Source organism: Triturus cristatus, chromosome 10 (genome assembly GCF_964204655.1).
Source record: "Triturus cristatus chromosome 10, aTriCri1.1, whole genome shotgun sequence".
In the NCBI taxonomy this organism is placed as follows: domain Eukaryota; kingdom Metazoa; phylum Chordata; class Amphibia; order Caudata; family Salamandridae; genus Triturus; species Triturus cristatus.
Window position 1 is genome coordinate 435598773 of NC_140593.1, and position 19817 is coordinate 435618589.

A 19817-nucleotide genomic window follows, 5' to 3' on the forward strand; every position below is an offset into this window, starting at 1 on the left:
AGAGAGTTTTGGCATGGTGAGGAGTTCCACAAGGGTATACAGAGAGCCCATCGATATTTAATCAAGTCTGAAGAAAAATCTTGAGTCTCTACAGATGTCTTACAGATCAGTTCTTGTGCAATATATTGATGACCTACTTGTGGCATCAGAAAACAAGAAGCTTGTAGACAAGATACGATTGCTTTGTTGAACCATTTTGCTGAAAATGGGCATAAAGTTTCACCAAGTAAATTGCAATACTATCAAAGAAGTCCAATATTTGGGACATATCATTGAGAATGAATGAGAAAGGTGTCACAAAAGAGAGTAGAGACCATCCTTAGGAAGAACCCACCCAGAACATAGAAAGAAGTAAGAATATTCTTGGGAATGGTCGACTACTGTAGACAGTGGATTTCAAAATTTTCCCTAGTGGCTAAGCCTTTACTGAGGCTGACACACAAAGAAGTATCTCATCCACTTCCATGGGACAACAAATGCTTCAATGCCTTCCTAGAGCTGACAGAAAGTCTCTGTTGTGGCCTGGCACTAGGAATACCTGATTATAGTGAAATTTTCTCCTTGTTTTGCAGCGAGAGGGAGGGCTGCACTCTCTCAGTGCTTACTCAGATGCATGGAGACTAATGAAGACCTGTGGCTTATTTTTTAATTACACTTGACCCTGTAGCCAGAGGACTGCCTAGCAGTCTTAAATCAGTGGCAGCAGTTGGGTTGGCATAGAGAAATGTGAAAACATAGTAATGGGGACATCCCAGTACATGACAATTAGCAGACTTACTAAGTATTAACTATGAACAGCAAATCCTTGTTGCTGAAAACATTTGTATTGAAACGTTGCCAGATTCTAAATCCTTCTGCATTGCTCCCTGTAAATGAGAACTGTAGAGATGATGAGGTTGAACGTGATTGTCTAGATGTCACAAATGTATGCACCAAGTCAAGGCCATACATCAAAGATGAACCTTTCATTGAGCCTGATTATGTAATCTTTGTGGATGGCTCATGTCTGAGAAACAATGAAGGTACCCTAAGAACAGCTTATGCTGTCTGCACAATTGAAGAGGTGTGGAAGCTTCATGGCTTTGAGGTATTTCCTCAGCACAGGTTGCAGAATTAATTACAGTTACTTACAAGAGCCTGCAGTCTAACAGCTCAAATGAGAGTCACTATATTTATAGATAGTCACTTTGGCTTTGGTGTGGTCCATAGCTTTGGACCGTTATGGTCCCAGAAAGCTTTCTTGGCACACCCATCCAAAATGGGGAACATGTGGGAAAATTACTAAAGGCATTACAGTTACCTAGAGAAGTTGCAGTTGTTAAATGTGCAGCTCACAGAAGTGGCTATGCATTGGAAGCTGATTTGCAGAGTTATTGTGCACCCACCTGTAGCCTATATATATTTAACGCAGCTAACACAGATGAATCTGAAGAAGCTATTGCTTTTTTCTATGTTCTTGTCAATAGCTGATACATGGGAAGATCTTAAAAGAGTGCAGGAAGATTTTTCAGAAGCAGAACAGCAGGGTTGGTTCGGAGCACGATGTGAGAAAAATGCAAATTATATTTGGATTTCACCAGGTAGAAGACCATGGATGGTGTTATGTTTCATATCGGTATCCCAATATAGGCCTCAGGTAGCAATCTACCCTTTCACCTGTATTCTCCCCTACCATTACACTACATAACGGTTCTTGGGACTGACCTTTTACCTAGTTATGGTACGGCTTACAGGATGTGGGGTTTTCCCTGAAAACTAGCCTCATTCATTATGCATGAGGATTCTTGGAAACTCAGCATGACTACCATCTCCTGCATAATAACTATGTATAAGGGTCATTCCTTCCGTCATCCTAAGTCCGACATGACACAGCAAGGTAGATCCCCGGAAGGTACCACTTTGGGTATATAAACACCATATCTTTGCTGAGGCAGTGAGAGGAGAAAAAGGACTTCCATGCTGACACAATGACGCAAGACGCTGAGGGTCCTGCATGCAGAAAATCCAGCTCGCAGTGGTTTCACATCCCTCACGGGGTGTCCATCTCGAGACAAAGAAGGGGTTCCACACTTCAGGTAATGGGGTTGACTTTATCCTAGAGGGATTCTTGGCTCCACACTGACATACATGTTAGTTACACTTAGGTACATCTAGTTAGGGTCGCATCGTAGGAGTATGCTTATTATTTTCATGTATTTCTATACATGCCTGTATTAATTGTTTTAGCACTATGGGAGAAATCTACCATCCTTTTACTCTGTTGGTGCTTATAATCATTTATATCTGTTTCTGTCTTATGGTTGTTTTAGCACACCTATTTTACACTACAATGACGCCGGTTCAATAAATGCTCATTGAAAACGTCTCCACCGTTTATTCTGTGTATCTCTCTGAGACAAAGTGAGCAATAGTGAATGAGTGAAAAGTACTGCACTGTTTCCACTATCCCTGATGGGACAGAGTTGTCATGTTCGATAGTTGCCAAAAACTATTCTCTCCTTGGTAAGAGGGGTTTCTAGTGGCATTGTGAGCCAGCTGGTATACAGGCAAAGATACCTGGTGGGGGTGTCTGGATTCCATCTGTACACCAATCCTACAATCTATGTTGTCTAAACATGCAGATCCTATGTAGGTTTATGTGAACTACACGACATGGCGCACCAACGTTGGTTTGGTACTTATTTAACGGTCAAACCTGAGTAGTTCAGCTGTGCGATTCTCAGAGACCCCTACTCACATTTTCCCAGAGACGTCTGGAGTGGGAAGGGAACTATCTGCCACAGCTGAGAATGCATATCCTATGTATTGGTGGTAGGTTTATCAAGCTTGAGGGACAAAAAGTTCCCAAAAACCTTATCTCAGTTTCCTAGAAACGTCTTCTTTATCAAAATAATGGCTGACAAAGACACCAGTGCACCAACACAATGTGCAGTTGCAGGAAGGGGGGACAAAGAAGATTAAATAAACATTTCAGAAAATGTCAGAACTGCCCTTACTTTAAAACTAGCAGACTTCGGAGTCACAGCTAGAGGTGGGACATTAACATTCGTGATTGAGGCACACGAATCATATAGAACAGAGGTATTCTATTCTTGGGTTAAATTCCCACAAGCAGATGCACAAACACACACATTTCATTCTTATATTAAAGATGAAACACCAGATGAATACTGTCCTTATGAGGACATTGAAATTCCGCTCACATACCAGGAGCACATAAACTGGTTTAAAGGCGCCCTCCCACACACAAAAGAAAAAGTGAGACTCAGTCCGCTCGGAAGAGATGGAGAAACTTGCCCAGACCTAGCGGCACACACATCACATCCAGACATTGACACAATGCATGTAGCAGACTTAGTTCCACTTCAAAAAGAAATAATAAAACTTTACAGAAACCTGACACAGTTTGTGATGAGAACACTCACACTTCAGCCAGCAAGGGCTACACAAGCAGGACAAACTCAGGGATCTGCAACTAAAATAACACCACAAATGCTACACACAGTTATGGGTAAAATGGCTTCTAGACCTGAACAAATGCCATTCTGGACAGCTCAAAAATAACACAGCTAGAGGCAGTATTTCCACACATAAGCCCTTAAGAAAAACACAGAATGCTAACAATCTGCTTGCCAATGGGGATAGCTCCCCAGATAGAGGATTGTACCTCTTAGGGTACAGGTTTTGCTGCCATATATACCAGAACTCATGGTATCCCTTCATTAGCAGTAATACCAGATGTAATAAGACAAATACAGAATGTGTATGGAGCAGAACCTGCTCTGAACTTAGGGATGATATTGTTAGGAAATTTTGCCGAGGTATCAGTTATTATATTAGCAATCATAAAAGGGGAGGCAGCAGCAGTGGCAATACGCCAACGCCTTAGGGATTTCACTCCTTTACAAGAGGAACGTGAACTACCTAAAATTATCGAAGACACCTATGCTGAATTAGGTAAAGATAGTTTGGGATCTAGAGCAACAAAACCTCAACTCATGGATGGTCCTGAAAAAGAGAACACCAAGCAAGCACCTGATTGTCCCAAGAAGAAAAGGGATAACATTTAAAAACAAAAGAATAGAGAGAACAGATCACAATCTAGGGGTGGGTCTCCTCAACAGGAGCCCGCTGAAAGGTGGTACAACCTTAGGAATCATGATTACATTAAAACATAAAAAAACCTGGCAGGTATCAGGATACTGATACACGTTTGTTCCTTTCAGGGTTTATCAAAAAACTCTGAGAGGGAGATGGACGGTCAGAACACAGACAAGAACAGCATACAAAGTCCAGAGACACGCTGCACGCTTTAGACTATACTTCCAAAAAAGAAGTGAATACAAAATGAAAATCTCAATTTAAAAAGAAGAAAGTAGCAGGTCTTAAAGTTAGACATGCCCAGAATTCTGAAGACTCAGCTTCTTAACGGGGAATGGGCTCTGACGATGCTAGACAGCGCAGAAGAAGTAACAATAGCTTGCCGGAACCTGATGGAATTTCTGGTGACAGCGGAGTTGAATGAACATATCATGGTGGAGACACCTGATACAAGGGTAAGTGTCCCACATAGGTTACATGAAATAACACTCCAAATGGAGGGGGACAAACCCAGAAAAATTAAAGGTCTCTTTATGGGAGAACCTGACTCATGGCTATGACATCCCTTTAGCTGAAAAAGATTGGCCGCCTGAAATTGTTATGGATTGCCCAAAGGGAGAAACAGTAATTATACCGTTTTTTTCCGACCTCGTTTCAGTATATTCAAAACATACATATGCGCAGGAGTGGGCAATAACACTTGCTCCAGCATTATATCGCAACCCTGTTGGGTGGGATGCTGAGCCACCTCACCATGAAATCCCAGTAAAAACTACTCCAACTCCACAGAGAGAGTACCAAATAAAACAAGAAACGAAAAACAGGTCAGGGAGATCTTAGATCAACTTGAATACCAGGGAGTAACTGAAACTTGCATCTATTCAATGAATAGTCCTTTGTTACACGTAATGAAACCTGATCATCCATATCGTCGAGTTTTAGACTATAGACATCTGAATACATGCACAAAAACATTTGCAGTACAAAATGCACACAATGCCGCATTAATGAATAATATTGTGCCGGAAAAAAATACAAAACAACACTAGATATCTCAAATGGATTTTTCTGCCAAAATATAGCGCCTGAAAGCAGATATTTGACAGCATTCTCAGCGTCACTTTTGTCGACTCCCCCAAGGGTATAGGAATAGCCCTGGGTAGTACTCGGCTAGGGTAACAGAGTTACTTCATAATTTGGATGAAGAGGCATTGTCCTATGTAGATGATATTTATCTGACGGATTATGATTTAAAGGATCACTTGACCAGGGTGAGCAACATCATTTTGGGGTTCACCTCTGAGGGCTACAAATTAAATTTTAGAAAATTGAAAATAGCCCACCTAAATGTCCTATTTTTGGATATGAGCTTTCAAGTGAAGGGAAAAGCCTGGCAGATAACTTTTCAGAAAAGTGTGTGCTGCTCCAACCACCTAAATAATTGAAAAACATACAATCCATACTGGAATTTTTACATTTTGGCAGAACATACATTTTGGCAGAACATACATTTTGGATTACGCAGAAAAAGTGAAACCTTTCTACTACCTAAGAAGACCTGATTTTTCAGCTAGGCATTGGACACAGGAGCACAGAGATATTCTGCATTCCTTACAAGCTGAGATGAAAGCTTCAAAACATCTACACATACGTGTAAACACCACAAATTTGGTGATCCGTGTTACAGCGGGTCAATCAGGGTATACTTACCTAACCTTCAATGAAGGCAAAACAGCACCCATAGCATACAAATCACACTTGAAGACAAATGCTGAAATGCGTTTTGCTTCTACAGAAAAAATTCTGACAGCAGTACAGACTGCTGTAGTGAGAGAAAGAGCACTGGCTCAGGGGAAGCAAATAATTGTCGTGACTCCAGTACGAGCCTTAGAGGCTGTCCTACATCCAAGAGGGATACAATGGCCGAATTCTCTCACTGCAACAGATGTACATTACAAATTTGACTCTACACTTAAAACACAAGCATTTCTGCAATATGAACAAGAATATCCTCTCCCGAATTAAATAATGCCTCTAGATCAGTATGACTATATTATTTACATTGACGGTTCTGCTCAGCCAGCCATAGGAAGTAAATAACAATACAGCGCCACGTGTGCGATTGTGAAGGGTCGTATGCAGGAAGGCAAGTTCCATCCTAGCAGTACGAAGACACATTCTCTAGGAGACTGCACGGCACAGGTGGCTGAATTAAAAGCACTGTTACTGGCTCTAATAAATACAGATCGAGAATTCCCCAGTAGCGGCCCGTGGAGGGGGTGCTGCGGGGCGGTGAGGCGGGGCGGGGGAGGGGCAGGGTGGGGGGGTAAACTCCTGCTCATGGCCGACTGGAGTAATGTAAAGAAATAAATAAATAAAACTAATTTCATTGCGCATGCTAAAATGCCAAATGCGTTTCAGCGCGCGCAATAAAATTCATTTTATTTATTTATTTATTTGCATTTCTCTGATCGGCCGTGAGCTGGAGTTTACTACCCCCCACCTTGCCCCTCCCGTGCCCCACCTCACCGCCTCGCGGCACTCCCTCCAAAGGCCACTACTGGAATTCCCCACACTGATTGTGTGCAATTCCTTTTACTGTGTCTAGCCATACAATGAATATCTACACTACTGGGGTCATAATGGGTTTAAAAACTCAAAAGGTGGCCCAATTAAGCATAAATTGCTATGGGAACAGGTAGCTGAGTTGAAAAATGAACTACCGAGAGCTCACGTGATACACACACTGAGTCATCAACGTGATGACGTTTTTTCGTAGAAAGGAATTCATTTGACGATGAAGCTACAAAAGGGGCAATACGAACTGATGCCGTAGCTGCAATCACTGGTTCTAAAATGAGAATAAACGGACAGATAAAGGTAGCTGTCATTGCTTCAGCTAAAAACAGCATGGGTTTTCCACTCAAGTACTCCTACAAGTTAGAAGCAAATATATTCCGTATGCTCAAATTCCAGGAATGAGGGAGAGAGTAATACCAAACATAGATCGCAGATTAGGCTTAATACTAGCTGCACGCAAGGGTCTAGGTTCTGCACACGCAGGCATTACCGCGACGGTTTCTATACTGGAACAACGCTATTGGTAGCCAGGTTTAGCGAAACAGATGAAGATTTTTTTCTTAAAGTGCGACATCTTTCAGCAGATGAAGGGTTCCACCGTGGCGCGTCCCACGCACACACTATTTCTAATATCAGACAGACCATTCGCTTGTGTTTATTTGGACCACTGCAGCCCCCTTCAATCAGATGGGACTTACAAGTACATCTTGGTGGCAGTGGATTCATGCTTCAGATTCCTGTAGGTTTGGCCTGAGCGCTCGGCTGATGCTCGAAATGTTAAAAAAGATTTGCGAGTCCTCATAGGGACATATGCAGTTGGCACATTACATTCTGACAGCGGTCCCGCGTTTAGCTCTAGGACTTACAAGGCAGCCATGGGATGTTTGGGTGTTGCATTGCGGTACTCCTCTCCATACTATCCAGAGGGAAATTCGGTCGTGGAGAGGAAAAACTGAGACTTAAGGCTATCTTTTTTTTTTTTTACGGAGTTTTATATAGCGCAAACTTGACCCGGTATCAGGTATCAGAGCACTTTTCATAGCACCAGTTGCGTTACATGAGGACACACATTCATTTTTGTGAGGCACAGGGAGATTCAATGATTTGCCCAGAATCACAGTATGTTTTTCGTCATTGCCGAGACTCGAACCCGGTTCCCCAGATTCAAGGTCAACCGCCCTAGCAGTTAGGCCAACTCCTCTCCCCTTTTTCAGCAAGAGTATTGGGTTTGGGTGGTAGTTGGGTCAATCACTTATATGGGGTCCAGCAGGCACTCAATAATCTGCCAAGAAGTTCCCTAGGAGGTGTCACTCCTTATGAAGTCCCATTTGGAATGAGAATGTTGGTACCTGATCTCGATTGTGAAAGCACAGTGGCAGATGAAAAAGCATTTGACATCAATAAACGTTTGGCTGTTTTACAGGATCTTAATGAATTCTGGGCACTACAAAGCAACGTGCAAGTAAAACGCACCGCCACTGGGGAAGTCAAATCAGTCACGGAAAGACCTGCCTGGATCCCTAAAGTCGGGGATCTGGTCAGAGAAAAGATTGTGGACAAGAAAGAATTTGGGCCATCATACAGAAAGCCTGTATCTGTCCTGGCTGTCAAAGGAACAAGAATAGTACTTCTTCCGCCTCTCGCCGGCAGAAACGAAAAGAGATTTGCCTCCATCGATCTGATCAAACCCACACTATGTGGCCGATACTGACTAGTAGGCCTCGTGGGCTATTGGGTAATTGATGCTCTCCTCTCGGTACCATACAGGAGGTTCAGACAGAAAGACTCATAGCATTTGAAGAGTCACCAATACAAAATGATGAAATTTCCAACAATAAAATGGAACTCGTTCCTGTTGAAACAGAACTTCAAGACACAAATGAAAGGCAAATAACAATTCGGCCTACCACCGACATCTACATAAATGCCTCTACAAGAGACGTCTACAAGTTCAACAAAACCTGCTGAGCTACCAAAAATAGATCAAACTCCATCTGGCTACTTCATCGATTTTGATACCTTCTCTCTGGATCCCAGTAAACCTGAAACAATGCCAGCTCAAGTTTCCCGACAAACAACAACTTCATGACTTCTTCATTTTTCTGAAAAAGACTTACCTAGTATCACCTTTGCTACAGCTCTGGATAACAACTAGAATATTGTTTTTTCTGTTCTGGATTGGCCTAGTGACTGTCTTTTGCTTACCCATTAATGGAAACTATTCCCCAGAACGCTCTGCAGTATCAAATGTGAACTTGGTCTTGAAACCTCATACATCTTCTCACTGTGAACAAAGAGACCAGTCCTTCGTGAACATTGCAGCTGTTCCAATACCTGATGGTATAGTGTGGGACAGAGTTGATTATGATGTATTTGGTAACACTGAACTTTTAAAAATACCTCATATATTTAACATTTCTCTAAATGATATCATTACCGCCAGTACATTTTCTGACGATTGGGATTTTGAAACTGTAAATAATATGTTGTCTGATTTAGAACAATCCGCTGCATTTTCAAGCACTGAAGTGTTAGAGGACACATCTGATTTTGACACTATGTACTGTTAATATCATTGTGGTCATCACTTTTTACACAAATCCAGTATCCCACGTAATATTTTTACATACTAGCAATGGGAACATTACCCGACTCCGCCAAAGGGTAGTTCGAAAACGTTTGGGCAGAAATTTCCTTATTTCTCAGGGTATAACACTTCTGACCCGACCTCATATTATTATAAGGTTGCACCTACAACTGCACAGAAAAATATGCTAACTAACACCAAACAGATGTATTCTGCATCCTTTATTTCCCAACTGTTTGAACAGGGTTTCGACTTATGGAAGGACACTATAGACATAAAATCAGTCTGGGGTTCATAGGAATGGCAAATTCAGGGAACAAAAGCACTATTTCAAGCGTGCCTCTTCCACAGCAGATAATATTTCTGAATGACACTGTGCAACAGAGTTCCTGTCTTGTATTAGCCAAAAACAAGGATTTGAACGCACCTCGGATACACTCACCAACACACTTTGAGGGATGGCAAAACTTTACAACACATGGTGGGGATATACTAGATGACAGCATACATTACAATTCATCAGACCCCAATTGGAAGGGATGGTTAGTTTGGCCCAATGACACAAATAGGTGTCCAACAAGATTCCAGGGTACCACCGAAGGGTTTAGTATCCATAGGCCGGACTAACGCTATGGGCAAAGATAACATTCGGAGGTGGTGACATCATACGGTGTTGGGAAGTTATGCCTCGATTGGCTAGAGACCTCAACACTGTCCCAGGTTAAACAGTACTTATCCTTATTATCAGATGAGGTGAATTTTAGGGATTTTTTATTAGCTTCCCAAAAGCCACATCAGAAATGTTTCTTATACGCTGTCTATAATGAAATCTGGAAAATATCTCAACAAGAAGCGGTAGAGAGACTTGGTAAAATAGATAGAATTAACCTAGAAAAGGCGTTAACTGTAGTTGACAATAGTATGACTATATTAACATTGAGGATTTATTCACTGGGCAACATTGTATCTTGCGCTATAGATATACTAGAAGAGGATTTGTCCACACTACAGCACGGACAGTCTCAGCTACATTCTATTATGTTATTAAGCTGGACTCTGCAATCATTGCACGCTGGTTATGTGCCTTGGCAATTTATAAACGGTACATCTTTGTTCTCTACACACAATCTAACTAAAAAATAGATAACTATGGCACAAAGGGGAGACAAATATACAATGCTGCGTATTGAAAAACTGGACCAGTTACCTTTCACTGTGGCAGAGACACCCTACACAAAATGGTTAATCCATGGCGATATACATTTACTGGTCACAACTTTCCAGTTTCAGTATTGCCTAGAACAACAACAGGCGGCAGATATGAAGCAATGGGTAGGGAATTCATCAAGGAATCTTGGGAATTACCATACAGATTTCGATATAGGAGTGGGGATGTGGAAGTTTTTCTGAGTGGTACAAACTGCGAGAGCTCTTTAAGTGGATCTCTCATATGCCAGGATATCATGCTTTACGGGGCCTGTAACATTTCAGTTGCAAATTTATCCTGTCATTTGAAAGGGTCTCCAGCTACTGTGATTAATCCGATGTTCAAGTTGCTTTCAAATGGGAGTTAAATGATGCTGAATGAACAAGGTTGTTGTGGGATGCTTCTGGGCATTGCATATCTTGTCACTGTAGACTCCAGGGTTACTTGTTGTAGGAAAGTATTGTTTCCACCGACTCACACAGTCAGGGAGGTGCCGTTATGGCCTTCGTTGAATATTTCCTTTATGTGGTTTGATACTCTGAGCCGAATATAAGCCCTTCTCTTACAGAAAACCGTGCCCCTAACCTTCGCCCGAGAGACTTTTGATCTTCAGGTCGCAAGGTCCTCAGCTGAGATGCAGGCACTTGTACGAACAAACTGCCCTTTCCATTTCACGGAAATGGTACAATGTATCTTTAACATGTCTGATACGATGGGTATAGTACACCTATTTATGACCATAGGTTCTGGACTGTTAAGCACCTTTCAGACCATCTTCGGGGTGATTCCAAACTTCATACACTCTGTATTCTGAAGCATTTTTGGAGGGCTTCCGCTGATCCTGTTCCTAATATCAGGAATCCTGATTGCAATTTTCTCCTATGCAATGGACATTTCAGTCACCAAGGAGATGGAACAAATGCTCCTGGAGCGCCGGTACCGTGATCACATGGTACTCCATCTGGGCAAACCTTGCCTTCGAGAACTTAGCTAGTCTTGGTTCCTGTCATTTAGACCAATCTGGATCGATTGTGTTCTGCCTGTCCTCCGATGCCTGTTCTGCTGACAAGAATACGTGTTGGATCTCTGACTAACACTTCCATCGGTTGGGCCACCGGACGTGCTTTACTGGACCCGATAACGACCCATATACTGCTGTTCATATTCCCATGTTGATGTCTGCATTCTTAGAGCCACCACAGGATGCTTCAGCTTCTGCTGGAACTGATACTATCTCCTCAACAAGTACTCAAGCCTTGGAGGTCACACAGGTTTCCCCAGCATCAGCTGTGGGTAACACAGTAGACCATCTGTTCTTGATTGACCTGATCTGTGAGGTGTTGCAGGGACCTTCGTCTGCAATGGCAAGCAACAGTGATATTGCATCTCCCAGCCAGGACCTACAAACATTTGGCTCATCGTGTGCTGGGAAAAATTTGGCCTTTTTCAAAACAACCAAATTTGTAATTCTAAACAACAGACACTTTTTGCTGAACTGCATGGCTTTCAGACACTCATAGTTGTTCGAACATATATACGAACATATTTTAGTAAGACTTCTACCGCTTAAAATACGATTTCAGCATTTGTAAGCATTTTTAAGATATTTTTAACGCAATAATGTTTTGGACTAATTTGTTGTTTGTGTACAAATGCCTAGAAGTACATTATAATTTTAGTATGTCATCCCGTCGGATGAGGAGTTTGTGTTATGTTTCATATAGGTACCCCAATATAGGCTTCAGGTAGCAACCTACCCTTTCACCTATATTCTCCCCTACTATTACACCACATAACGGTTCTTGGGACAGAATTTTACCTAGTTACGGTACTGCTTAGAGGACGTGGGGTTTTCTCTGTACACTAGCCTCATTCATTATGCATGAGGATTCTTTGAAACTCAGCAGGGCTACCATCTCCTGCATAATAACTATGTATAAGGTTCATTCCTGCCGTCATCCTAAGTCCGACATGACACAGCAAGATAGATCCCCTGAGGGTACCACTTTGCGTATATAAACAACATATCTTTGCTGAGGCAGTGAGAGGATGAAAAGGACTTCCATGCTGAGACACGGATGCAAGATGCTGAGGTTCCTGCATGCAGACACTCCAGCTTGCAATGGTCTGACATCCCTCGCAAGGTGTCTATCTCGAGACCAAGATGGGGTCCCAAAGTCCATCACCTCAGGTAATGGGGTTGACTTTAACCTAGAGGGATTCTTGGCTCCACACCAACATACATGCTAGGTACACTGAGGTACATCTAGTTAGCATTGCATCGTAGGAGTACGCATTTTATTGTCATGTATTTTTATACCTGCCTGTATTCATCGTTTTAGCACTATGGTAGAAATCTGCCATCCTTTTACTCTGTTGGTGCTTATAATCATTTATATCTGCTTCTGTCTTATGGTTGTTTCAGCATACCTATTTTACACTAGAATAATGCTGGTTCAATAAATGATTATTGAAAACGTCCCCCCCGTTTATTCTGTGGATCTCTCTGAGACAAAGTGAGCACGAGTAACTGAGCGAAAAGTACTGCACTGTTTCCACGATCCCTGATGGGACAGAGTTGTCATGTTTGATAGTTGCCAAGAACTATTCTCTCCTTGGTAAGAGGGGTTTCTAGTGGCGCTGTGAGCTAACTGGTATACAGGCAAACATACCTGGTAGGGGTGTCTGGAATCCATCTGGACACCAATCCCACAGTCTATGTTGTCTAAACGAGGAACTACATGACAATGGATGGATGGCCAGACAGTCTACTGTTTCCCATGACACAACATTTCAATTGCCCAACACATCTAGGGAGCGATGTAATTGTGAGATTATTCAGACAGAATTGGTTTAACCCTAGGATCAGAATGCAAGCATTTCAGGAGAATTGTGTCATCGCTGTGTGACATGTCAACAGAGCAATGTTGGCAAAAGAACACCAGTTGCACCAAGTCATGTAGGGAGATCAAGTTGTCCCTTAAACAGATTGCAGATGGAGTTTATCAAGATGCCTGTTTGTAATGGGTTGAGATACATTCTGGTTATAGTGTGTATTTTCTCCTGATGGGTGGAAGCCAACCCAATCTGGAGGAATTACAGTCTCACTGCAGTGAAAGTGCTGTTGTGGGAGTTGATACCGATGTTTGGATTGTCGGTTTCTCTGTAGTGAGATCGTGGGTCTCATTTCAACAATGAGGTCCTAAGAATGCTTTATGCAGATTTACAGATCAAGCAGAGGAAACACTGTGGTTATTGACCAGAAGACTCTGGAATTGTAGAACAGCTAAATGGAACTATAAAGTCCCGGTTGGAAAATGAGTGTGCGTCTACATCTCTGAAATGACCAGATGCTTTGCCTTTGGTGTTGATGAGCCTTCAAAGTATCCCTTACAGGAAGACAGGGTTATTCCCTCTTGAGATTTTGATGGGCCGTGCAATGAGACTGCCTGCTGTAGCTTTGAATGCACTTTTGAACATCACAGATGACATGATACTTGATTACTGCACAGGAATGCCTGATGTTTTGTAATCTGTCTCTAAGCAGGTTGACGCTGCCAACCTAAATCTGCATCAAACAGTGCCACGACCTCAGTCCCAGTGACTGGGTGTTGATCAAGAAACATGATAGGAAGAGTTGCCTGGAACTGAGATTTTAAGGCCCCTTCCAAGTGATTCTCATCACGAACACTGCTGTTAAGTGTGCCGGAATACCAAACTGGGTGCATGGATTGCACACTCAGAGAGTAAGAAATCTTTATGAAGCAATAGTGTTCTTTGAACCAGAACCAAGAGCGCTGGTGGCAGGAACACCACAAGCTGGACAAGTACCAAGAGTAGTACTGCAAAAGGCACAGCAGTAAGAAGAAGAACGGGTGAAAAATTACTGGCAGTCGCACCAATCCAGTTTCGCGTGATTTCACAAAGTGGCATAGAAATTTCTGGAGAAAGAGAAGAAGAAGAAGAGACAAGATCTCAAACTGAGACCACAGTTGAGACAACACCAAAACACATAGATGATCTGAGTAAAGGGACAAGCTCTCAATCAAGAAGAGTCTCTTATCATGATGAATGGCAACAAAGTCATGGTCAAAAGAAATTGAGGTTGGGTGTGTCAGTTGAACACATACCGCTAACAATCACTGAAGAAACAGTGTTGAGCGGTAAGTGATGCAGAAGCAGAAAATCAACAGACTCCAAGAAGATCAAAAAGAGCAAGAGTGCCTTTTCAGAGGTATTCTGCACCTGAATCAGGTGCTAATCACATTAATATCAAATTTTATTGACTAGAGATCAGAACAGTTGTAACCCCTGTGACGTCATTGTAAAGACAAAATTTGAACAATCTTTTATAAAAATATTTCTGAGAGTAAACAAAAGAATTGAGAGACATCATTGAAGGAGAAAAGTGCAAAAAGACTGAGATTAAAATGGATGTTTTGTAAAGAATAAAAAAGATTTCCCTAGGCTCAAGGCTGCTGGAGAACAGTAGGGATAACACATTTACAAAAAGAAGTAGGGATAGGTATGACTATATGAAGACTACTGTAAATAAACAAACTAACTGCAAAAGAAAAATCCAAGAAGCTGCTTAAATAAAGTCAAGAAACGGACTGTTTATTATTGCTGTTACAGTTTTGTTCAACGATCTGACAGCAGACAAACATGGGTGTCCTACATAGGGCTAGATGCAAGACCGTTATGTGTATTGCAATTTTAGTAGTAGTATTAGTGGTACTAGAGTGTTATTAGTGATTTATTTCATACCAGAGAAAGGGAAGATTACTTCTACTATTAATCCTATGACACCTGCACATACAGTAGATGAGGCAGAATTGAAGGCATCTTTAATGTAGGTCACATGAGAGAGGATTACTCAACAAATGTTTCTTCTAGATTAGTTCAGGAATAGCTTAGGCTATTGATACAAAGGACTGTTATGTCTGTGCAAATATGCCTTCATCAGCTGGAGAAGAGTTGACATACCACCATATACCTTTATCATACGCAATCACATGTAATATATATTGCTTAGTTTTGTATATAGGCAAGCACAATGTGAATATAAATATTCAAATGATAAAATGATTCTTTCAAGAGTTCCAATGGAGAGAAGCATTAATCTACACCCACATGCAAATGAAATGGACACAGCCTAGTATTATTTTATACCTACCTATTGACACAGTTAAGGCAAAGAAGAACAATTTAACCTGCCTAAAGAGACATTTAGAGAAAGCATTCATTATGACACTAGAGGAAAGAAAATTCAAACTATACACATAGTAAAATAGACGAGAGGATGTTTTGGAAGAAAGAAGAAGATGATTTTAAAAAGAAAATAATCTATCCAAAGATGAAATTAGACAAGAGACAAAAGTGTAAAATATGCGTTTTCAAAGCAAGAACCAGTTTAGAAAAATATCTGTGGGAGTCAATAATTGTGAGCACACATTTGAAATTACAGAGGTAAATGGCAAATCTTGCAAGGAGAAGAATCAGTCGTACCAGGAGTTTATTTTGTTTGTGTACAGGATGCTTACTTCCAATTGCCAGCTGATTGGAAGGGTATTTGCTTGTGTATATAGTATGGATGACCTAGTAATGACACCATCACGCCTACACACAAGTAACATTAGTGATGGAACTGAGGTATGTGGAGACATTTTTGGAGAAATCATTCCCTCAGTGTGAGTTATCCTGAATGATGAGAAAATCTGAAAACTTTCAACTGTTGTTAACAAACTGACAAAACACTGAAACACCAGCATTGCTGTTCCTACATACCCAATGAGAGTAAAGATATACTGGAATTCGCCAAACAGATTTCAGACTTAAGAACTGAATTAGAACCATTAGAAACAACCAGTGTTTTAAAACGTTTAAGGACAGGGGTTTCTGCCATTTGGAACTGGGTTGCTACTGTTGGATGAGGAATCATAAAATGCTATTGTTGTGCCAATATTAATAGTAGGGTTTGGTTTACTAACATGAATTAGCTTTTTTGAAGTTGTAGATATTATTTAAATAGAAGAAAGGCTAAAGAAATAAACAGACAAATAAAAAAAAGATTTAGAATCCAATTGCCACATCAATCGAGAATACAAGAGATTGAAGAAAAATGAAAGTCTGAAAAGCAAGTGAACTGACTCCACTGAGGATGAAAGTGAACTCTAAAGATTAATTGGTGAAGAACATGTGATTGTTTGGTAACCATCAGAGGGGGAATTGGGAAAGCTTTTAATAGTTTAGAGAAAATAATGTAGTTATAACAATGTGCAGAATTACCATGTAGGCTTAAATGAAAATAAAATGCAGACAAATTGTACTAGACAATCATATTTAACTATACTAGACCTAAATAGCTGAAACAACATTTTTCTCTGACAAGTAGACAAAACTGAAAGTGATGAGCTCATATAAAATGTAATTTCTCTGACTTTCCCATTGTAGAATATTAGTTGTATAAACATTTTCATCTAATTCTTCTAATTCTGTAACTGTTTCTACTTAACACAATATTCGCTTAAATGCTGAATAAAAGGCTGTTTAGAAAGATAGTTTTGTTTTTTAAAAAGAGCTTAAAAATAGTCTAAAAATAAGCAACTAGATGGTAAGTTTTATTAGTGATGTGCGTGGAGCTATTGTGTACCCGGTGAGAAGACAAGAAGTGATCCTGATCCCATGAAAGCATTGAAAGATGATTGGTTGCCTGATTTGCTGCCTCGGGTGTTTGTTGTGGACTGCTGCCACCGCCTATCAGAGTCATCAGGGGGTATTCTCGGTCCCGGTTCTGGCTGCGAGAGAGAACCTGGCCGGGGGACCACAAGCCCCGGCATCCATAGCGACGCGTACGCTGCCCACGCTGAGCCCAAGTGCCTGGAGGCGCTCAACAAGGACGCAGGGCTCCCGCAGTGCGAGATGCACGCGGGCGTGCCCGGGCAAAGCCCTGGCCAAGGGCGGGCCCATCTGCGCCCATCAGGGGCCAGAGGAGGCCGGGCTGGGCCACCCCACTGGCATTGACCATCAGGCACTCACCCTATCTACCCAGCCTCAAGGTAACGTGAAGTTATTCGTTACTCCCTGTCTACCATTGCATTGTTTAGTGGTCTTGCAGTTGGGCCACCTGAAAATCGTTACTACAAAATGAGTAAACCTAGAGGAGTTGCTGGGACCTTACATGCATTTATTGTGAGTGCCGAGTCCTTGTTAACGCATAAAATTGAATTGACCGAGAGGCGATTGTCCCTGGACCCTGCTACTCTACAGTCCCGTTTATCATTAGGTGGCCCTATTTCTGTCAGCGCAACACACACAAACCCACAAAATTCATCGCCAGTGAAGACCTGTCCTGTTTCCTCAAATTCATCTCCGTTAAGCTTGGATTCACCTAATATGACCGCCCCAGGTGTGTCCTATATTAACACTAGGGCACAGGTTGTGAAGTCTCAAAGGAATGCCAAATTAAATGCTCAACCCATTAAAAGGAAGAGAAATGTCGGCACACCTAAGACCAAAATTAAAAACACAAAAAGATGCCAATCTGTCAGCAGTAGAACTGACCATGTGGCTGTTACTACTAACTCTGTAGCCACCCAGACAGACTCTACTCTAGAACTTTTGTGTAATGAGATCAATACAGACATTGCTGGGGAAGCCGCACTTGCAGGTTCTGCAATGAAAGTTTTTGAAACCACATTGGCTAACATCAAGGAGGTGATCGACACAAACTTTAATTTACTTTGGGGGAAACTAAAGCGCTTGGACTCTACAATGGACAATCTAAGTGGTAATAAGGTGAACTATGTTGCCAATGATGTCGGGGGGGATCCCTATAATCTCTGTGGCCAACAAACATGGGTCTGATCCACAATTGATGAGCACTGTCCCTTATATGGATATGGATACTCCCCTTGTTAACCCTCGTACATCTTGTCGTAACCCAAATGAACTCCATGTGCTTAATCCCACTCTTGAGCAGAGGAATAGTCAAGATATGCTCCGAGTGCATAATGCAAATAATTTAAACTTGGATCGAGGTAGTAGTTACTGTAATCGGCCACAGCCCAGTACCACTGCGAATGATTCAAGCAGGGATACTACGGACTGTTTTAGGGGTACACGTTTGAGCCCAAATACCAATGTCCTGAGCTTACCCCCGGCCTCAAGTCCCTATGTGTTAGTCCTGGCTGGCATTCCTAATCTTGCTGGGGGCCAGAGGGAGTCCTGGGCAGACCTCTGTAATAAATCTGTAGATTGGCTATGTAAACAAAGGTTTTCACCCTTCTCATAGGAACGAAATCCTTGTGGCCAGAAGAGTAGGGTGGGTTGGCCATTCGGATAAGAACATAAACGGCGACTGTATAGTTCTTAATTTCCGTGGACCCCAAATGGTTTGCCGTTTACTAAGTATCCATGAGCAATTATTCATACAAAGCACTGGCATCTGTGCGCTCCCCTTAGGTTATTTTTACAAACCACCATTTATACCGATTAGGGATGCTTACGCACCGCCTGTGGTAACCAATAGGTTTAATGCACTTTCTAGTTTAGATGCCCAGGACTGACAACCACCATTGATGGCCAACTCACAGGACCATGTGGCGGATCCCCCAGGTACTATACTCACATCTCATAATGACAAGCCAGTTTCAGCTAGTGCCAATGTGGGAACCGACCTGAGTATTTTAAGTTGGAATGTAGCAGGACTACAGTCTAGGGTTGGCGACCAGGACTGGCTGCGACTAATAAAGGAACAAGACATACTCATGTTCCAGGAGACCTGGGCCGCTCATGATCTATATATTGAAGGGTTCCATTGTTTTAGCGTAGCAGCCTCCAGCCGAAAATTGGGCCGACCATCGGGGGGCCTATTCATTGGGATTAACATCACAGCCGGAGGGAGCTTTAAGGTTTTATTAACTAATAGCCGCAATTACCAAGTTGTGTTTTACCAAAGGAGAGTCTCTTTTTATTTGGTACATTTTTATAATAATGATGTTCATTCCATCCCTTGCAGGAATTTTATCGAGCTTTTTGATTTTATTTCTAATTTAGATTGCCAGCAAAGCTCGGGCAGGTCTATTGGGATTCTGTTGGGTGGAGACTTTAATGCGAAACTCATAGACATAGAACATGATGTGGAGACATGTAATTTAGGTCCCCCCTTTCGTAGGGGTGCAGAGCTGGCCATGTTCCTGAGCTCATATAACCTGGCCAATGTTATGGATTTGGTGGGCTCTATAAATGCCACCAACCACCAACTACCAACAGTTAGGGGAAGGGGCTGTTTTTCAGCTATAGATTTTATCTTTATTTCCTCTTTTCTTGAGGATCAACTAA